Raw genomic sequence first — 22,764 nt, forward strand, 5'->3', positions numbered from 1 at the left:
CAATATATTTTATAAACAAGGATAGTGCAGCTGTAAAAGCTGCAGTCTTAAGGGTGGGAAAACCACCAAGTCACTTTATGCTCACACAGTGCATTCCCCTAGGACACACAGATGTACTAACATCAACTTTATGACAACAGTAATACTTAGCTTTTCAGTAGCATCTTTTACACAGAATCTCAGTATGCTTTATGAATATGATGGACCAGACACTCAGAGCTGCTCAGCGCACCTCTGGGAGCATTCACAGAGGCTGACTCCAGCTAAGGAAGCCAATCATCACAAACTCTGCAGTCAGAAGCTAAGTCAGGACTGTTGCAAATTATTTCCTAGAGGAGCTTGTCACTTCAACTACACCAGGAGCCTTGGAAAACTAGCATTTGTAAATACCCACCCTTAGATTCCCAATTTTGAATGAAGCTTGGGAGTACTTGGAAAAAACAGCTCCTGCCCTCTGCACTTACATCAACATTTCAGGTGACAAGTGGTTATAAGTTTACAGTACCTCAATGGTAGTGTGGGGAGTATCATGGACTGGTCAATAGGATAATGTCCAGAGACTCATTAAATACATTTTTTAATACACCCAAACAACAAGGAAACACCTTCATTTCAAGAAAAACTGATGTAGCCATTCTGAGATTGCCCCTTATTCTACAGGGTATCATTCCTCCCCAAGCAGCTTCTTACACAGCCACTCCAATTCACTAAGTTTTTCCCCATGAGTTTCAGGCAAAGCTTTTTGCTAGTGCAAAGCAGATGAGCTTATTCAGACAGAGCAATTTCCTTTTGCACCAAAAGGACACATCTTCACTTTTGCTTCGAGTTTCCCCTCCATCTCATAGCCTTGCTGCAAGTGACAAAACCTTTTTACGGTATTGTTACGCTGAAATTGGAAGGAACAAACAGGGAGCTGCATGCAACTGTCTTTAATCTTTCCTAAAGATGGTTTAACTACCCAAGTTTTGCACCTCTTTAGATAAACAAAAGCATTCACAGTGTTCAGAACTCAAATGCTTCAGCTAAGGACACAAGTCTCTCTAGAAAGTGACTCTGCATTCCAATACAGAAGGAGGACTATGCCACTAATGAGGCCCCTCATACTCAGGACAGCAGTGGAAAAAACTTCATCCTGTATTAAAGCAGATGAAAGCACAGTGAATGGCAAGTTGTTCAGGAAAAGACCCAGATGTCTTACAGTTTCCAAAAGCCAAAAAAAACCCAGGAAAAATGGTCCATCTATCCAAAAGGAAGCCACAAAGCTCTTAAACAGATAACACCTATCACTATTGCCCAATAGCCTCTGCTCTGAAGGGGAAAGGAATCACATCTTTGCAGTGGTGGTAGAATAACATGATTTTGTTTTGTTCTCAAATTACCTCAAGAGGCAACAGCACACACTTCTGATTAATCTTTTTGACTTCAGTTGAATGAACAGGCTCAGCACATGCATACCCAAACAGCTGTATTCAGTCTTCTACAAAGGAACACCACTCATGAAAGGTACAGTAGCAAACTGATGCAGAAAGACAAAACAAAGTTCATCTCTAAGCTCATTTCCTCATCTTTTCCAGCCTCTTAAGAGGCAAGGTTCCAGTGTTTGATCCATTCCTACCCCTCCTTCATTGTGTTCAGAGGAAATTGATACACGATGTGGATTAATCTACACAGAGTGCTCCATCAGATACACTGAGAATTTGCTCTTCACTGGCATTTGACATCTGCTATATGACAGATAACTCAAAGTCCCCTAGCACTCCACAATAATATACTCAAATGATGCAACTAAACCAAGTTATTCTCAGAAAATGCCTAGGACACAGGTGAAAAAATGAATGCATAAATACCAAGAAAACATGAAAGCCTAAATCATACCACACTGGCAAGTTAAGACTTTGCTTTTTTTAATGCTGTATTTCATGCCTATCACTGAATGCTTGTGCATCTTATTTCCCCAACCTGCCTTTCTGCCATAACCTACCTGGCACCAGTTGACACTTCAATCAACATCTCTGCAAAGTATCAATGAGCCTGTGAAGACTGCCAAGTCCTTTATCACCAAATCTGAACTAGGACAAGACTAAAACTCCTCAAGATTATCAAAGCAGTGCAAAAGAAACCAGACATCCAAGCAATGAACAAGTACAAACCAAAACTGTGCTTAGACAATGCAAACTCACACAAAATTCCTCCTTCCCAGCTGACCACATTAAGAGCCTTGGAAAACATCTGCATTTCCCATTGGAGTTACACATCTGGGTTTCCCTTCAGTAAAACTAGATGGTCAGGTTCTTTAGAAACAGAACAAGCACCCAGGTCTCTAAAGGCTAACTTAATGCCTCTTCCAAGTGTCTACAGAGGAAGAGACCCCCTCTTATTCCAAGTCAGTGAAAGGAGAAATAAAAGCCAACTGATCTTTCTAACAATCATTTTAAATGCCTTTACACCCTTTTCTTCCATAACTTCAGTTCACTCAGACTTTCCCCACCTGAAAACCATTTTGTAATTCACACAATACCAGCCTCTTAGTTCTTATTCCTGGCAAGACCATTTCCCTCACTATGATGTAAATGAGCCTCCCTGGAGCTCTTAAGCATTATTATACATCATGGTAGCTGTATTATACTCTCAGCACTATAAATGCAGTCCAGGACTCAATTACTATTCACGGATGAACAAAGTATACAGTGCATTTACTGAAACTATGGCTGCTTAAGGTATAGAGCCTCCATAGTTATATGCATTTACTTATGAAGTGCCTTGAAGGACAAAATGTAGGTCTACACCTATAACCATGTCCTTCAAAAGCCAATTAAAATTTGTCAATAAACACCACACTTGTATGCAACATTCATCTCAATGAAGTAGTTTCCTTCACATCTGCTATTCTGCAATATGAACACACCATCCTTTACTGTTGCTTAAAGGACTTCAATCAAAACTTGGTTTCTAAAAATCAAGCACCTAAATTCTGACTCTTATGGGGCATCTGAAAGGTCAAAAAAAATACACATTCCCTCTGAAGTCTTTTGTTTGGAGCCTTCTGAAGGTATCCCCTTGCTGGCTTTCCTTCCCAGCAAGAGCTTCCACAGTATGCACACCAAGTGTTAAATGCTTTCAGTGTGACAGATGATTCTGGGCTCCCAACCATATGCCTATGATCTTTGTATCCTGCTCTTCAAAACCTTCATTCTAGCCTACACCTTAATGTAGTAACACAGTGACATCCTTACCCTACTAAAAAAACCAGACAACCAAGAAACCACTCTAATTCAAAACAGTAAAAAGGGAGAAGAGGCAAGCCAAAGGCTTCCCTCTCTCTCCAAGGCTGCAATCTGAATGAGAAAAAAATTCATCAGCTTGAACTTGACAGTCCTTTATTATCATAGCCAGTATTTCTCATGTTTTACTCAATTCCTACAGCTAGCTGAGACTAAACATAAGGACTATTGCCTGTCTTCCATCATAGTATGGTACTTGTAATTAAAGCTACTAACATGGAGGAAAAAATTGTTGAACTACAGAGTTCAACATTGCTAGCACTTAGGCTTGCAGTACATTACAAGCTTTCTCAGCAGACTGGTTCTTGTCTCTGCAAGCATAAAGAAAAAGAGTATGTATTAAGACAAGGTTTCCACATAGGTGCAACTGCTCTCCAGTTTATACCTTGCCCAGTAATTGCCCTGTTAAATATGTGTGGCAAGATCAACATCAAATCATTTGTACGATACCTCACCAAGTCTCCAAATATTTAGTACTAGATGCAATTTTGTGGTCAGTCACCTACCAATCACACATTTAAAACCCCTGAACTAGCAGCAAGTCTTAGCATTCATTGTTCTACAGCCTGAGGCACAAAACCAAGGTGTAACAGCCACATCCCAGAAAGGCCACAACTCTCCACCAGGAGCCATAGATCCAGCAAGCACTTCAACCACTTATTTGTGACAAAACCTAAATTCCCTCACTGCAAGGCGGCAGTGTCAAGGAAAAGGCCATTCTATCAACCATTTCAGCCTGTTCCCTGAATCTCTGTAGAGATCTTTACATATTTGCTGCAGTTTCAATCACAAAGGGAGCAGAAAGTGACATGCAGCATGCTTCTCAAGTTCTCTGAAGGACCAGGACTTCATTAGAAGCTCTGCAGAACTGACTAATCTGTATTCAAACTGTAAACTGAAAAGCAAGGGCATAAGCTTATCACACACACAAGAATACACTGTTAAGCCAAGCATTCAGAAATTTCCCAATTTATAACTTGTAAAAACAATGCAAATAGTCTGGAGAGAAAGGAGAACAGCTTCACTATTTTTTACTAGATTTACATGGAACACTCAGCTCAGTACTTACAAGAAAGAAGCAAGAACGAAGAGGGATAAGCAACTCCAAACTCAGACTCCCAAGTTCTAAGAAAAGCAGCTCTGTCACATTGCCCACACTGGAGCAGGCTAAGGCCACAGCAGCCAGCTGAAAACAGAGCTGCACAGATGGCAAGATGCTTTTACATAAGCAAAAAAACCCCAAAGAATCAAACAAGAAATCTTCCACATGCAAAACCTTTTGTCTGTGGGGTGTCAGAAGTCCCATACGTTCTTAGTCACCACTACAACCTAATCTATTCCTGACAGAAAGCCAGGTAATTTAATTTTATTTCTGGGGATCAGAACAGTCAGTACACACATTTACATCTAGTTTCATTTTCCTCTCAAGAGCACAGCCCTTAAAGGACAGCTATCCTAACTATGACCCCTAGCATAATTTAAATCAGTGTGCTTCTTGCCTAAAGATACAGTTATACTGTTAACTGCAACAGTAACTAAGCTCTTCAACTACCACCTTCCTGAAGGGCTAATACTCTTCCCAGATTCTCTGCACAAAATGTTAATTAACTACTTGGTAAGAACACTTCTCAGCTGAGCTCCAGTCACCAGCACTATTAGGAGCTAAACACTTTCAGGTGATGTGTTCCATTAGCAACAGGACTTTCCTTTGTGCTTCCTTGATCTCCATCAACTCTACACATCAGCAACAAAATAAAGCTTTCCTGTATACATTTACATCCTTTATAGCATGCCCCTTGCATTCAGCTGGTTCCTATGAATTCACTGCTCATGAAAGCAAAACAACCTGCAATAGAGCACTTCATGTCCCATTTCTTACCCCTGTAGACACCCATCCCTAGCCATCCCCAGCATTTATCATACCTCATTCAATAGCAAGTGTCCTGCAGACTGAAGTCATCTTTTTCACAGTCACTCCTCTCACAACTCTAAAAGCAGCATCTCCGGGCAGATGAAGAGCTGATCAACAAGCTGCAGGATATAACTTTCAACAAACAGCCAAAGAAGCCTCACACCCAGCAGTGACAACTGCAAAAAAGGGGAAACACATCAGCATAGAACTCATTTATTTGGCAGAAAGTGATGTCTCAGTTACACAAGAGCTTCATCTATTCAAGCCTGTTATTTTAGTACACTTCTCAATTCTTTACAGCTGAAACTTTACCTTCCAATTAAAGCAGTTTCTGCCTAATAAAAGTAGGCAATATTTTGCAGATTTATATACGTTAGCCCAATTATGTGCAATAAGCAACTCTCCTTTAAGATGAAACTTGAGTCTCCTTGCTGGCTAGAACTGCATGATGGTACTAGCCTTTTGTCCTACAAGCTGTATTGATTTTGCAACTTGATGTATAGCTTGACTTGCATATGTTAATTAAATGCAAAGTCCATTTTTGAGATGTCAGTTGCCTCTTCTCCAACAGAGCAACTGCTTACACTGCATAATGCTCTGTTAGTCTGCACACAGGCTAGTTGCTTGGCACAAATACCTGAGGCTTATGGAAGTATTACATTTCTGACAGGTATACATTATTTATTTTAATGCATGTTTTGAAATCAGAACAAGAGACTTTCAACTTTCACCAAATAAGCCCCAATTACAGCCTACATAGAGAACAGAGAGAGTTACTGTCATGGCAAAACCTTTGATCTCATTTCCAGGCCTATCTAAGTAGGTCTTAAGAGCACATACAGAAAATCCACTTCATAAGCTATTTCACAAAGGGACTCAATGACCCTGTAACTTACAATCACAGAATCATTTAGGTTGGAAAAGACCTTCAAGATCAAGTCCAACCATCAACCATGCCCACTAAACCATGTCCTGAAGTACCCCGCCTACTCACTTTTTGAATATCTCCAGGGATGGTGACTCAACCACTTCCCTTGGCAGCCCATTCCAATGTCTGACAACCCTCTCAGTAAAAAAATTTTTCCTAATATCTAACCTAAATCTCCCTTGCCTCAACTTGAGGCCATTTCCTCTTTCCCCATCTCCAGCCACCTGACAGAAGAGACCAGCACCCCCCTCACGGTAGTTGTAGAGAGCCATAAGGTCTCCCCTCAGCCTCCTCTTCTCTAGACTAAACAGCCCAGCTCCCCTCAGCCGCTCCTCATAAGACTTGTGCTCCAGGCCCCTCACCAACTTGGTTGCCCTTGAAGAACCAAAATAAGTTAAGTCCTCTTGCAAAATTTACCCCTCAACACAACTGGAAGTTAAGCCAGGCTTTAACAGGCATGTTAAGTTCACAGAACTGCAAGAATCATGTTTTGAATAGCTGCCATCTCTAATAATACTTAGAACACACTTTTTTCACCACCCGTATCCTGATATTTGCTAATTTCAGTTTCCTACCTCATGTCCCAGATAAAGTTAGTTACATTCCAGTTTCCAATCTTTGAACAGAGCTCTTATGCCTGCACTGGAACTCATGATCTTCTAAACAAGACAGTAAACAATTTAAGTGCCTTAGTCTAAGGAGATTTCACCTTAGTGAACTTTCACTTTCTCCAACCCTCTTTCCCAGGTTTTGATATTAAACTCTGTATCTCCAGCAACTCTAAAAGTGAGAGAATGTGAGAATTATTTATTATCCTCCAAGGTTGCATGCTCCCCCTCTCTCTGCATTTATGCTAAGTTAATTTTTTTTTCCTCCATTGCACTGAAATGGACAAAAATCACCTACAAGGACATGAAACAGCCTGATGTTTATTTGATACAGTTAAAACAGCAACAGATTACTTTTTTCTTTCATGGACAATAAGAGCCTTATATCTTTCACTCTTCTACCTGACTTTGCATTATTAATTCTCAATATCATCATACAACCCCAGCACATTATTTTTATTAGCACCATCATCTGTATTTTTCTTCTCTCATATTAGGTTCAGCTCACCTTGAAACATACACTTTTTTCCTCCATCTGAACTGCTCCACCTGCTAAACTTACTACCATATAAAATGGACATCTCCCACTAAACAAAAAATGCAATTACATTTTTACAGCAATAAAGCCAGCATACACTGCTAGTTTTGTAAACCCATGCATGAGCCATTTGCTTATCCAGCTGATTGCTCAGTTGATTATCACCTGAGCTTGACCAGTCTTGAAGCAACCAGGGCTCTCCCTTTTTTACAAAGGAAAGGAGAGCCCGTATCTCAGATCTGAAAGGAAAACATACCAGACACATTAGAGAAATCACCAAGGCAAAACAATAAAGACACCAGTATCCATACTATGCACATAATGACTACAAATTAATATGAATATCAAAGAAATATTTTCCTGCCTTGGCAATCTTAAAACACTTCTTCTTTGTCCTCCTCTATAGGAAACCAGCCCAGCTACACTTAATTTAAGCACAGCCCAGGTGCTCTTAACTATCTCAGGATAACTTTTCACTCCCTCATTCACACTACCCAAACCCCCTCAAACAAGAGGCAGAACTCTTAAAACTAAAAATAACACTTGGGGGGGGAGGAGGAGGAAGCAAACCACAAAAAACCCCTAAGACCCAAAACAGAAAAAGGAGACTTTATTAACTGCATAGACAGACCCTGCTCTTGCTAAAAAGCCCCTTGCTGAAAGTTTTCTCTCACCCAGCCAAACAAACAAAGCAATGTCGTTTTCTTCCCCAGGCAGCCAGCTCGCCTCAGAACCGAAGCTGCACGCTGAGGGAGGGCCCCGCCCCTTTTTACAGCGCCCCAGGGGCATGCGCAGTGGCGCCGGACCGCCCACCTTCCAGAAGGTTCCGGGGGATCGGAAGTGCCCCCCTCCCTCCCCGGCCACGGGCGGGTACAAGTACCGCGGGGGGGGGGAGAGGGCGGGTAGGAATTTACTTTTTTGTTGTACAGGTTGGTGGTTGCGGGGGCTGGGGTCTTTGCTGAGGGACTGGGGGTTTTGTCTTTCAGTTCGGTAAAGCTGTTTGTGGGCTGCTGTTGGTGGCCGTTGGCCTCGGGCGGTCAGCAGCGGGGGGGGGGCGCTCCCTCAGTGAGGTGAGCGCTGCCGTTTAGCAAAGGTTCACGCTGTGGTGTCCGTGTTTCTGGTCTTGAGCCTGCGCTGTATAGCAGTAATATAATTTAGTTCCTTATTCTGATTTTTTTAAAACTCTTCCTTAGCGGGTTTTTCTGTAGCAGTTTTAATTATGTATTGGCTCTGTGCATCCACACTGTGTACTTTACTGGTCTGGAATTGAAGTATATTTTCTTAGTGCCTTTAGTTAAATGTAGCTTCTGCTTAGAGGAACCACTTTTTCTTGAACAGTTGAATGTAAAATAGATGAAGTGTAAACCAAAGGATATACCTGTGAGCTGTTTAAAGGATAGCTGCAGGTGAGGGGTAGCTGGATTAGGAGCCAAGTGTATGCCTGATGCTATAAATGGTGCCTGTGAATCTCTGGTTTCTTGAACTGTATGGCCTGGCATGCTTTCAGATAACTGTGCCAAAAATATGGGAAAGAGGAATTTCTTCAATAATTTTAGAGATGTGTTTGGGTGTGTCTTCAGTTAACAGCTAGCACAGCTGCCCCCATAACCTGTAGCAGGAGACTTCAGTCATTTCCTTAGAGATGCCTCAGTCAAGTCACTGCAGTATTTGAGCAGGGCTGTGTAACAAAGCGGATGCCCTGTGCTGTGCATAAGCGTTTAGTACAATGAAATTATCAGCCATGCTTTTAAAAACATGGGGACTGACTTTGTCTTTTCAGCTGAACTCTTCATGAACCAAGCCTGGAGTTCATAATGATCTAATACATGCGATGTTGAAGTCTTGAAGATTGCACCTAAGCAGAAAGAAGCTCTTTCTTGCAATCAAGGCGAGATTGAAAAGCAAGCTTGAAGTGTGAGATACAATTCTTGATTAGTTAGATTTATAAGCTCTGTGACTATGTTCTCCCCTTGCTTCCATACAATTCTAGGTACTCTTGCTGACCTGAAGGTTATTTTTTTCTCTGCTGTGGTGATGAAGGCCCTCTTTTATTTTAGTTTTTGAAGTTCTATTCATTTCTACCAACTGTTCTTTCCAAAATTGCTAGACAGTTCTGTCATTATTTCTTCTAAGCCAGCTTTCATTTGGCTTGCTAGAGAAGGGAAAAGGCATGGTCCAGAGTCCTTTGTGGCTTTGTTCTTGCAATTACTCTTGTGTTCAGTTAATTGGGAGGCTTTGTGTTTCTGGGTTCTTCCTATGTGACTGTTTCTGTAGAGTGTCCCTGTTAACCCCAGGAAATGCCATCAATCTGTTCTCCATTAAAGTTTTCTTCTTTTTTTTTCAGATTCTATTTCAATGACCTGGGTAGTTCCAGATGAGGTCAGTGAAGCCTCAGAAAAACCTGAAACTTGGTGACTGAAAGTGCAAGATAGCTGTGCTGCCCTCAGGAGGCCATTCGCTGTGGAGGTACTGCCTCTAATATCTGCACACTAGTTGTGCTTACCTCCCTTTGTACTTCCTCCACCTTTAATATTAACTGGAACCAAATAAGCTGTCTGTTTCCCCTCTTCCTTCAACATCGGTGTTGCACCTCTCCAATCCTTTGACTGCTGGTTGCTGCAACTCTCTCTGTTCTTTCAGTCAGTCTTCCTTCCTTGGTGTCTCTTTTTGCCTTTCTCACCATTGCCAGCTCTGCACACTCTCTGTCTGTAACCTTTTTTATCAACAAAAATTCTGTGGCCTTCTTCCGCTCCTCTTCCATTTAAAAATATGCAGCTGAACTGTTGGTTTTGTCTCTGTTTATAAAAGCATGGCTGATGATTTCATTGTACTGAAAAAAAGCCCCTCTACTGGTGAAATTCTGGCCTGGTTTTAGTAGATAGCAAACTTGCTCTTGATTAAAAATTGTCAACTTAGCTTGTTTTGTTACCTTCAAGTTTTTTGATTCTGTGGAAATACAGCCCAACCTCAACACCTTTCTTATCATAACTGCGCTTTCCACTGATAGCAAAACCTTTGGTATCTTGCATGTTTTCACCTATACTACAGTAGTTTTTTTCTGTGCAGTGAATGAATGATTTGAAAAAGATGGAATGAACTTCTTCATCCTGTGACAGCGCTGACAAGAACTGCCACTTTGTCAGCCTCCTTACCTGAAGCTGTCATTTCAGGTATGTTGAATCCTAAGCTCTGTGTATGTTGCGAGTGCATGTTCACAGTCCTGTTTAATTGCTTAATACTTCTGTATGTTCCCTGCTGTTCTTCATACTGAGAACCTGTTGTCACAGTATCCATTTAGTTACATGTGCTGTTTACAAATAGGACAAGTCTTGCAGCACAAAGTCAGTTATAGATATGTGTATATTCAACAATTCCTGTTTTTCATTAATATCTGGGACTCTTCAGGCTATTGAGTGGAACATCCTTGAGAAACAATTTTCAATGTTAAAGTGATTCAGAAGGATCACCTTACTTATAGGAATTTTTGTTCTTTCTTTTAAAATCACCAGCATAATTCAGTTTGCTATTTTGCTCTATAAAGCTTACTGTAGCCATCAATCATTTATGAATTGCTGTGCATTTTGTATAGTAACTTGATAGTAATAACTGTAGTTGGGGAAAAGGAAAACAAAGCAAACCATCAGCAGTTGCAGTTCATGTAATCCCCTATCAGATTAGAGGCTACCTGAGAAGATGCTTATATTGCTGCAAGTGTTATTTGCTCATATAAAGGTAATTTTTGTTGGATGTGCAGTTTTTCCTCTAGAGAACTTGCTGCACCTTTTATAAGGTGAGTGCTACCCTGATTTCTGTGTAAATTATCTGTATAATCTCTTGTACTTCAGCAAGTTCTGACACTTGGGTAAAAGTGAGAAAGTACTGGTAGGCTCTGACCCAATATAAATGGCAAGGCCTCAAACTTAATTTCATGGGTTCAAGCAATGCAGTTAGTCCTAAACTCAGTTACATTTTAAAATCTAATAGTAGGATGTTATTGCTTTTATGGTAGACATGTTACTGGTGCTGGAGCACAGAGTACATTTATGTTTAGGGGATTTTAGGATTCCTCTTTATTACCATCTGAAATTGGAATACAATGGTTCAGTGAAAGACAATTCCACAATTTGTGGAGAGTGTGCTGACGCAGTTAGGGATACTCTTTCAATCAGCAAATGTTTGGTCACAGCATAGCTATTTTAGGAAGTGTGCAGAAAAGGTGGTGGGTGGCATAGTGCACTGTACTGTTTAGACACAGGAAAAGTGACAGGTTTGATGATTCTCCTGCTGGTGGCTGACCAGCTGTTGAATTTTCATAGGAGTATTCATTCCAAAGCTGAATTTTAACCTTGGCCTAGAGACTTCAAGATGCTTAGCTTGACACACTGAGTAACCATCCCTGTTACAGGGGCTGTTGGGAACATGTCAAACACAAACACTTTTTTACAGGACCTGGGCTTTCTGCTTAATCAGTTTGTGAGAGCTGGTGCCTATGTTCTCTGCTTACTATATATTCTAGCTCTGTAACTTTGAAAGCCACCAAGTAAGTTCTTGTACTGATGAATACAAGAAAATAGTTTGAGCTATTTATTTTTCTTTTAGTTATGGCTTTGAAATGCTTAAACAAGGGACAATAAAGATAACATGAAAGATACAACCCCCCCTTGATTGTGAAAGCATTGGCTATGGAATTCAGTACTGCTGTGAATAGATGCATTTGTTTTGACTAACCTGTTTTTTAGACCAAACTTTGAAGACTAGCATGTGTGTTTAGTAACAATCTGGCAGGTTGAGTATGTTGGAGAGAGGGGACCATACTAGAAGGCTGCTGGTCTCTTCAGCTTGTTAGAAGCTGCCTAATTAGGCAGTGATTCATATTGCCATTAGCATTACATGGCAGGTCTCAAAATGTATTTTAGAGTTCTTGAGGGTGCAGTTTCTGCAGCAACTGTATGGCAATCTTAAACCACATTTAAGGGTGTACCACTTAGTTTCTTGCTCTTGGAGCGTATAGTATGATGCATCGTAGTAGAACTGATACTTACCGTGTAGGTGAAGACACTTCCCTAATCATTCTAAGATAAGTGAGGAAAAAAGAGCTTTCTGAATTAAAGTAATAATCACAGGAGAAAGAAGGCATGGGATGTTTTGTTGGCAATATTAGGGTTTTTATCAACTTTTGTTATTGGGTTAATTTTAGGTGACAGCTGTTTAGAGTTTTTAAATAGACTCAAATTGAGGTATATCAATTTGAAATCAAGCGGCGTCAATGCATTTGCAGTAGAGCTACCTTGAAATGTCATGCTATTGTAGTTGCAAATTGACAGTTAATAGAGGAACAGCAGTCCTTGGAGAGGCAGGAGTTGGATTCAGAGAAGTGGGATGTATTAGAAAGTGTAATTCATGCACCTGTCCTGGTCTTAGCCATGGTGTGCTGAGTCTGAATCTCCAGCCCAGAAATGAATGGTAATATAATAGGAAGGATTCCTGCCTCATCACAAAAAGTAGAGCTCATATATTGCCTTGTCTTTGAAAGTCAGGAAATCATCTAGGTTTCTTGTTGGTCTGGAAGGAGAAAATGCAGCTTTTCACCCCAAATCTAGAAATGTACACAATTATTACTTCCAAATGTCACTTTTTCATCAGCATCCTGTTCCCAGTTTGAGGCTTGTCATCCTAAACTGACCTGTCTTTCTACAGACCACTTAAGCTGCCATTGAATTGATGGAGAAAACTCCTTTATGGCCCTTCTGGCTGTGCTATGTGTACAAGTGACATTTGACAGCTGCTAACAGGAGATGAGTCTGAAATTTGGGATAAGGCTATTATCTGCATAGTACTGTTGCCAGTTTCTGACTCTGTGGCCTTTTAACAGAGCAGTACCTCAGGAGCCTCTTTGTCCCTGTGGAAGTACCTCTTAATTAAATTTAGGTCACAGCACAGTGACCACACTGGTGTGGAGCTGCTTAGTTGCAGCTGTATCTAGGCAGACAGTTTAACCTCTTCTCAACCCCCAAAATGGCTTTAATGTGTTTTTAATCCAACTGTGAGATTCTGCCTTGCTGAAAGCCTGAGTTTTGACCCTCCAGGAGTGTTAGGGCCAGAGTTCAAGCTAGAGTGCTGGTGTCCGTAAGCACGTAGATGTAAAGGAACTAAACAGAAGTTTTGGTCAGGGTGTATCATTCAGCATCCTGCATGCACATGGAAGTTGGCCTGGGATGCTGAACTGTATAACAGATCATTTAATAGCCTGCTGCAATCTACTGCATGATTACAGATGCAGTTTTAGTGCATTGGGAAACAAAGAGCAAGCTAGAGAGCTGTAAGATAAATTCATCCATATAGCCATTCATGTTCTATGCAAGAAATAGTATCCAAACTGAGCTCCATAACACATAGGAGCCTATTTTTAAGCCTGACTTGGCATCATGAAATGCTCTAGTGAATGAACAAATGCTGATGGACTGCCATCACTGTTGTATAGAAATAAGTGTAATTAGGGAGAAACAAATAAATAATAAAAAAGCCTAACTGCATTTAGCAGTTCCTTTATTGTCAGCAGTAGGATGTATACTCCCCTAACAGATTTAGAAGCTGCATTGGTAGGTGGCGATTTGTATTGCTGCCAACATCATTCACTTATGAGGATGATCTTGATAGGTGTTTGCAATTGTTCTCCGGAGACAGTTTCTGTAACAATTATGAGACTATTCCAGTTGTATTAAATGAGTCAGTTATGTGCAATATAATTATTAATGTTACCAGATCTTAGACATCAGATTTTTATGTTGTCCGCTATGCCCCATTGTATTAAATGTCCATGCTGTTGTATATGTTTTCCCATGGTGTCTCCTATCCAACACACAGTTGGAAGGCAATAGCTTCTTTACCAGATTGAGACCTACTCTTTGTGGGGTTAGACTTGTGAACAAAGGGCATCTTCTGACAGTGATGTTCCTTACAAGTGCTGCTGACTGCTGAACAGTAGGCTGCAGTCTTGGAGAAAGGAGGGGTCCCTGCACTGGTAAGTTTTCCTGGAAAAGTTTAGGAGTAAAATAGGCAGGCTTAATTTTCTGTAAAACTGCATACTCTGCCCTGAGACATGCAGACTGTATTTCTGTTCTGTTTCTATTGCAGGCCATGCAGTGGGGAAAGACTGGAGCTTATTCTTCAGACTGCTGCATTTGGAAGCTGATGGGTGTCATCTGACAGTCTCTTGGTACCTCAGTTGCCATGCCTGGTCAATAAACTTGCTGATTTTTGGAAGAGAATGGCGGGGGGGGGGGGGGGGGGTTACAGCAACTGCATAATCTTTTGTGTCTAACTACAGGCTGGGTTTTCCCCTTAGCAACATGTTGTCCTTCTGTCCATTGCATAATGTGGTACTTAATGGACGATAGCAGGTATGCATATTGCTGCTCATAAATGGCATTACCAATGTCATTTGCCTGTACTGGATGACCTCTCTAGTGATTTGAGCTACCTCCTCCTAGCAGGTGTATATTGTAACTGGACTGATTCTGTTCTGTTTTGTTACATGAGTAACTGCCTTCTGGGAAACTGTGTAAATACTAGAATTGTCTGTTAAAAGCTGAAGAATATGATGTGAGTTAAAAATAAATACTTTATATTTCCAGACCATCAGTGAAGTTCCTTAATGCATCAAGCCCTGTACTACTGAAACTTGGTTATAGGTACTTAGATATTGTACAGTTTTTGCAGCTTTAATGTAAATGCAGTTGTATGAAAGCTGTGGTTAGATTCAGTGTTGTGAAAACAATGCAGGACCCAAAGAAACCTGAACCCTGTAGCTGGCACTCTAGCCTGAGTGTTTTCAACCTCAGTCATCCAATTACAACAAAGTCATTTTTTTCTGTAATGCTGTAACTAGACCCAAGGAGTCACATTGGATAATGGATGGGGGGGGGGGGAAGACCACTCTAAAAGCTGAGCTAATGTAGCTCTCCTGCAATTACTGTGGCCTCTTTGCAGTGACTGAACAACAAGTCCTTGTGATAATAACTGTAATAAGGTGAAAAGAGGTCTTGTTCTCTAATTGAGATTGTCAAACTGACACTTTTGACATTCTAGCTTGAAAAGGAAAAGATGTTTGCAACATGGATTCTTCAGAGCTTTTTTGAACCATATGCTCTGAAGTTTCATTTCTGTTGAAAGCAGTTTCTTTTTTAAAAATACCTTCTTTCACTTACTGTGCTGCTAGATTGTCTCATAACTGTTTCATCTATTTGTTAACCCTGTTTATGCTCAGTCCAGGGCGTACTTCTTAGGTGGGGTGTGCTTCAAGGTTTCTGGAGAAAAACATCTTTTTCAGCTGCAGTTGTCATTGGTCTAAAGAGATAGTTATGTCTGCTTTCAGTACTGCTTGTTCCTCCAGTCAGTCTATGCTTCCAGGCTTTGTTAGTTCTTGTAACAGTTGTGAGCTAGCTTGGCTTACCTATATGCAAAACATCCGGACACTTTATTGAACAGAGTTATTAGAGAGGGGTGAGAACAGGGTCTGATATGAGCTACATGAGATACAAAATGCAGAATCTTGTTATTGCCTATTAAAGTGTGAACAGAGCTCAAGTGCTAAGTTCATGCTGGGCAGACATGTTAGCAATGGGGCTTGATTTGCACTGAAGCTTTTGGTCTCTTTCTGTCTGTATTGAAAGCTCTGGAATATTGATTGTGGTCACTAAAGTCAGTATACATGGATGTACTTGAAGGAAGAGGTTGAGTGAGGAAGTGTGGGAACTGGGAGCTGATTCCCTGCTGGTACATCCTCCTCACAATGCCCATGGCCAACCTGGTTGACTGCCCTGGCAAGGAATTTGGCTGCACTTCCCTGGCAGGTGACCAGGCCCTGCTTGGGGATATGGAATCCATTTGTATCTCAATGTGCTGTTAGAGCAGATCTGCTTTCAGGTGACAGGACGCTTGAATTGTGGAAGCTCTGGCCAGTTGGCAGAGCAGAGGCAAAAGGCTGTTCAGCCAGCACCTTGCGGCCAGCTGTGGGGCACTGTGATTTTTGCCACTGATGTCTGAGCACTGTGGGCCTGTGTGAGTGCTCTGACACAGCAATGCATCCCCTCATAGCTTGTCTGTTGAGTCAGTTAAGCTTTTGCAAGACAAGTGCCGTAGGCTCCACCAGACAGGGGAAGTGTGTGTATCCTTCTCCAATGCTGTCAAGGCAAAAACATGCTTAAAGACTAAGGCAACATGTAAAATGAGACCTCTCTTGTTTATTTTACTATTTTAACATGTCAAGACTCAAACCCAAGTTATGACATTTAAATACAAGTCACAAGCATATAGATGTAAAAATCTTTTAAAATGGTGTTTAACTGGTATCTTGCATGTGCAACAAGAGGGAATAGTGTGAGGAGAAACTGAATGGAAATAATGTTCAGGGATGTGCAGAGAAGTAGTGGGCTGAACTTTGGGCAGGGGGGTTGTAACTTGTCTGGATGCGTGCTAAAACAAGGGAAGTGTGTAATACTTAACTGTTTTGCTTTGCGTTTAACTTGCAGCAGATGACGTGGTGGAGTTCTAGTTGATAGGCATGGTGTATATTCCTGTGCCACCTGGTAGTAAAACAAAGGGTAAATGTAGTGCCTGCTGAAATACTGCTGTAATTAACCACCTGTCAGAATACATTGTCAAAGCATGTTGTTAAAGCAATTTTGATGTGTTGGAGCGAGTTCTCACGCTGTTACTTACCCCACAAAGGCAAAGCCCATGTACCACTTCAAAATATTTGCACCATACAGTCTTGTGTAATAAAACATTAACTTTTATACAAGGTAAATTATCTTCACTATTAAATTGTGGATCCTTGGTACTACAGTTGTAAGTCTCTGGGCACAAAGGTAAAGATTTCCCTGATGATCATCTGGATGCTTCAGATGTCCCATGGGGAATTTGTACACCACTTCCCTTACAAGTCTATGAAATGGCTTGCTGAGATAATGTGAGCTTGATGCTCTTTTCCCCCATCTTTCCCTCTCCAGATCAGCATCTTGTTGAGCATCACAATAAAAATGACTGGACCAGCTGTTTTGCCCTTTCACCTTTCCCAAAGGAACCAGACAACTGCCTTTTTGGAAGTGGCTCAAGTATGTGGATGCTCCTGAGGTTCTGTTTACCTGTGGGTGAGAGATAATTCTTCATCTAGGTGCCAGCAGCTGGTTTGCTTCAGCTGAGACCTCTCTCATTTTAAATGCACTTAAGATATTTTTATAGTTGATTTAATGTCTAGGCCTGTTGCTGCTGTGATACTGAATGTGTGAGGAACAAATAAAGTATAAGGAAGATTTTTGCTGTTCTCTGCAAATGTTGTGAAGCTGAGCTTATGATGGAGGCCAAAGAGAGGACTCTAGAACTCTGGGATGCTGAAGGGTGGCACAAAGAAATGTGAAAATGAGTGATGGCAGCGTTGGCACTGGCCCCCTGCCTGAGGAAGAGAATGATTAAGCTGTGCTGCAAGACTAGAGACAGCACTTGGAAGCAGTCCAGTGGGATCAGAGTGAGAGCCTTGAACCTGAATCTTGAAGTAGGAGCATAAAACTTGGCAGACTGTCATTAAAAGTAACATGTGTCCTGTGTGCTGTAGAAATAAGTGGTTGGAGGACATGTATGTATGTAAAATGCCATGGATTTCAGCGATCAACAAGGAAACAAAATGGTTGTAATAAAACTGTAACATGCCTACCTTGATTCTCCCCTAGGACAGCATTGTATCTTTGCCTGCTTGCAATTGTAGAATGTGATCATTTCAAAGTTACTAAATAATGTAACCATGTTTATATATAAATATGCTAGGGTGTCTGTGGATACTTCTGTTCAGAAACAGAAATTCATTTGCCCTCCATTCCAGGTGGTTTATGACTTCAGTGCTTTGGCTGCTGGCCCTACTCTTGCCGTTAGTGAGCTAAGGTTTCATTTTCTTTGACTGTTAAGTGTTATTTAGCTTCCCCATCTACCACTCTTGCATGTGTGCCTGTGATGGTTTTATTCTAGTCTCTTCTGGATAAGTCCAAGCTGTAGTCTTTCTCCTTGAAGGCAAGGAAGTCTATTTGTGTAACAATGCAGTGTCCCTTTCCTAAAGGAGAGGTTTTTTTCCAATCCTGTAATAGAAGACCTTTCTCATGTGGTTTGTTTATACACTGTAATTGCATCATTGTTCAATTTTATCTGCACCTCTAACATTAAAACAATACTATGCAACAGTGTTTTGCTTCCTTTTTCTGTTTACTTAAATATGCACACTTGTATATAGATCAAACATGCAGCCTGCACTGTAGCTGGTGAGTGTCATGTGGGGCAAGATGCAAGCCATGAGTGACATGCATGCTGTGGCCAGGGGTTTTATTTGGCAAGGAGGTTGATCTTACCCCCGCTAAAAATCCGGAAGGTGGAGGGAGCTCATGGAGGGGACCAGGCTTAAAACAGGCAACTGTTGGTTCTCTCCAGGCCTAATGCAAAGGTTTGCTATTCATCCAACTCTGAATGAATGCCTTTTTTTCCCTGACTGGGCCTGATGAGGCAAGTTTCACTGAATTTGGCCCAAACTAGTCATATTCATACTTAGAGGTGGTAAAAGTTAGAAAATTAATGAAAGCAGACTAAAGGACTTCCTTATAGGCTGTGAAAGCTGTTGAAACAGCTGGAACCTGTCAAAAAATCTCACCAAAAAATATTTATATCTTGTTTCATATTTACTTCCCATTGGAAAAGATCATTTACCTATCATGCCCTTCCCCTGTTAATGAACAACCATAAATAAAAAGCCAGCTTTCATGTCTATTATTTTACCAACTATTTAGCGTTAATGGAATGTATCTGCTCAGTTTTAGAACTAAGGTATCAACATGCTGACTTCACCTGCACTAGCGCTGTGCTTATTACCAGCACTGTTCTGTACCCTGCGCTGGCTTTGGCAGGGAGAATGCCTTCTCCTTCAGAAACATCCATGTCATGCTGTGGAGGCAGAAAAAAAGTACATTATGAGAGGAGACAGAATTTCTGCCCAGCCGGAAGAAACCCTCGATGGTTTAAGGCAAACTTGTAAAAAAACAGAGGCTGCCCTGAGAGATGAGAGGAGAAGAAAGAATGAACCCAGCACTTCGAAGAGCCCGGTCAGGTTCGCTCTTGGAGTGTGATGTTCTTCACTAAGCAGAAGAACTATGAAAATGCATAAAAGTATGTGAGGAAAAGTTACATAAAAGCCTCGAGGGTGCCCTCTCCTCACTTAGTAAGGACATGTAATTCAGGTAAGGTCTCCAAGGACATGACTAACACTGAAGACACAGATTTGGTCTTTTTTTCTTGGCAGGCAATAGATGTTAGCAGACAACAGAGGAAAAAGTCCATGTGGACTAAAAATGCAGCCGTAACCCTGATTTCAAACTTTCTGAGCACTGAGGTGAAAAGAAGCCCTGAAACGATTTACACTTCTCTGCAGTCACAACTAGGGAAGTCACAAAATGCAGGGGCCTATTTAGGAAATAGAAACATCCAGAAGGAAAACCTTATTTATTCTTCCTGCATCAGCCACTGGGTCTTGAGTATAATGAGGGCTGTCACTACTCCTCCATTTGTTACTCAAGAGTCGGCCTTTCCATTTCATATATGCATCATCCTTGTACTAATATTTCAGAGCCTGCTAATGATGCGAGTGAGACAGGTGCCACAGGCATCAGGAGACCAGCTTAGAGGATGTCCAACCCCATTTCCACTGTAGTGAAGCCAGCAACACTTTGGAATTCTCTCCCTCAGCAGATGGCAGATGGAGCCGAGGAAAATCCCAAACTGCCCGACACAGCCTGCTCCTTGAAAACCACTCTCTGGTGTATGCCTCTGCCTGTCTTGCTTTACGACAGTGTGTTGTTACAATATATTGCTAGTGATCGCTCGTTTGCAATAAACAGAAGCTGCGTTTTATTTTTACTTTACCCTCTGATAAAAAGCAACACGAAATGGCCAATAAAACACCTCCAGCTGTAAAATAAAGGATGTAACCATAACAGCTGTTCCCAGAAGGGAATGAGAATAGGAGGGAACTAAGGATTTGGGGAATTCATGTTCAAGGGGCTGGGGGAAGCGATTTTGTGTGACTCCTCAGTACTATTTAAGTTGAGCTTGAGGTCTAAGAGGTACTTGGGAGGTTTTTTTTGTGGTCTGTTGCTTTTGTCATAGGCTGGTAAGTAACCATTTTAATCTAAGATCTTTAATCCTGTTCTCTAGTTTTCAGTAAGTTAATTATAGCATCTGCTGTTAGAACAAATGTATTGGGGAAATGTGTAGATTTCAAGAGGCTGGGATCATCCTGTGGGATTTTTAACTCACTTTGTGTCCTAAAATGATAGTATGTGGGGGTTTTTTCAGATGCTGGAAATGTTATTCACAACTGAAGGTCCTTCTAATGAAAGTAGACTCGCTGGTTTAATTTGCAGTTAAGTATTCAGGGGTGTACTTCAGGTGTTGAGAGGGCTCCATGGTCTACTTTCTCTTGTCTCTTTTTTTTTTAAAGAAAGCGGAAATGTAGAAATAGAAACTTGGAAGAAACTATGTGAGTATTGGGAATGCTGGTTCTTAAGCAAAGTGTTCTGTTGTAATTCAGTAGGAAGGCAGAAAATAAGCTTGAACGTCAGAAATATTTTGGTGCTTAAGGGCACTTTGCTTAACTTAATGCCTTGAGCTTTTTATGTTTCTAACAGTTCTTGTAAATATGATGCTGTGCTTCTGGTGGAGAGGCTGGATGCCAGCTTTTAAGGTGGAAAACATGGTGCTCCAAAATACTTGGGCCTTGGTGCATGACACAATTAATGGATTATGGTGTGACTGTGTTGTCTTGATTACCCCATAGTCTGAAACTGACTTTTTCTACTGACCATGGAAAGAAAGCAAGCCAATGTGGCTTCAACTAGAAGAAAATATTTTTCTCTGTGGTTAACAACTGCAGGCAGTTAATGTCTTTTATCCTAAATAACAAAGACTGTTCGCTTGGTTGGTTTTGTTGTTATTTTATAGGGACTCTAGCTGAAAGTGTAAAGTCAATTCCCCCTTCAAGTTGAAGGAGTTGCCCTTGTAAACATGCTGCACCTGAACTATGTTACTTAACAGAATTACCACCAGCTGCTCCTTGGTGTCGAGCGTTACCTTGCCAATTAATAAACATGCCTGGGTGACTGATGCAAATCGTTGATTAGTGCGGAGTTCAGAACTCTGAACTGCCTTAGCACTGCAAATCTCTTGCCATTAAACTGGTAAGATGGTACAGTGGTGCTATTGTCACTTCTACCTTAATGACACTCACCCAAGGTGTGGTAGGAAGATGTTCTTTCGTGTATGAAACTCTGTTCAGCTTCTGATGGCCTGTCCTTTCATGCAGTACCCTGCAGTCTGTCTGCGAGTGTATAGACCTCTGTAGGAACTAAGCCAACAAACCTTTGGTGTACAAGGAAAAACTGTTGTGAAGCAGTTATGATACACAGTTGTTCTTTCTTGCAGGTTCTGTTGAGTGACAACATGGGGAGTGATTTCAGCAAGCAGATCTGCTGTGTGATTTGTTGGATATGTAAGAAACAAAAGGTGGAGCAAGCAAATGAAGACACCAGTGAGACCAAGCCGATTTTGCAGACCTCGGGGGAAACATCAATATGCATTTATACGCAGCCTTCCTCTCCAGCCCTGGAAGTCTCTAAACAAGGCTCTGAAGAGGTGCAGTCACTGAGCCAGGACCGACGGCCATCAGCTGATGCTGCGGAGGTGAACACGGAGACCTGTCCTGCTGCACATCCCATGGGGATGACTGAGAGATGGGAGGCAGCCTGGGACTCCATGGACTTCTTGGTGGCCCCTGCAGATGGGGAGACCAAAGGAGAAGTTGAAGTCTTAACCCAGGCAGACAACCAGCAAGAAAGACAGAAAGTGGGTAATGCAGAAGAGAAAATAAAACCTGTTCCTCATGCTTCTGAGGCCCAGCCTGTTACACACACAGCTCAGGATGCTAAGCTCATTGCAGACAAAGAGCAGCCTGATGAACAGGCAGAGGCCTGTGTTCCATGTGCTGGAATAACTCTCCAAGAAAGAAATATTCTCAACTTCATAGAAATCACAAGTGAAACTGCAGCTGGCCAAGACTGTGAGATCAAGCCTCCTGCAGAAACTGGAGAGAGTCTCATAGGAAGGAACTTGCCACTGTGTGCTGTGCAGATGGCAGAGGAGACTGAGACCTACCTTTCTGCTGAGGATGTGGAAGAAACGGACAGGGCTAAGTTTGCTGAAATAAGTCCTCGATCTGCTAAGAGTACTGAGCTTACATGTCCAGTAGAGACAGCATCTCTGCTGACTGTGCAGGCTCTGCAGAAGGCTAGGGAGAGAGTGGATCCTTCGGAAGTCATAGCAAATGGTATGGCTGAGACGTACTCTACTTCTGCAATGCCTTGGGAGTCCCTGTATCCAGAAGGGGAATCTCTAGAGCCAGCAAGCCAGCT

The 22,764-nt window shown here is 41.6% G+C and overlaps 1 long non-coding RNA gene across 2 annotated transcripts; it reads left to right on the top strand.

Annotated features, from left to right (window-relative positions):
• The first annotated feature begins 8,951 nt into the window (after positions 1-8,951).
• Positions 8,952-17,588, top strand: LOC138685890 (uncharacterized). Of its 2 annotated transcripts, XR_011325266.1 has the most exons (5): positions 8,952-9,181; positions 9,636-9,733; positions 10,334-10,437; positions 14,402-14,504; positions 17,278-17,588. It is a non-coding gene; the product is annotated as an uncharacterized lncRNA (long non-coding RNA). The 2 variants fall into 2 exon arrangements; XR_011325265.1 differs by lacking the exon at positions 17,278-17,588 and having other exon boundaries at positions 14,402-15,191.
• The last annotated feature ends 5,176 nt before the right edge of the window (positions 17,589-22,764 follow it).

The sequence above is a fragment of the Haliaeetus albicilla genome, chromosome 7 (assembly GCF_947461875.1).
Source record: "Haliaeetus albicilla chromosome 7, bHalAlb1.1, whole genome shotgun sequence".
Taxonomy (NCBI): Eukaryota; Metazoa; Chordata; class Aves; order Accipitriformes; family Accipitridae; genus Haliaeetus; species Haliaeetus albicilla.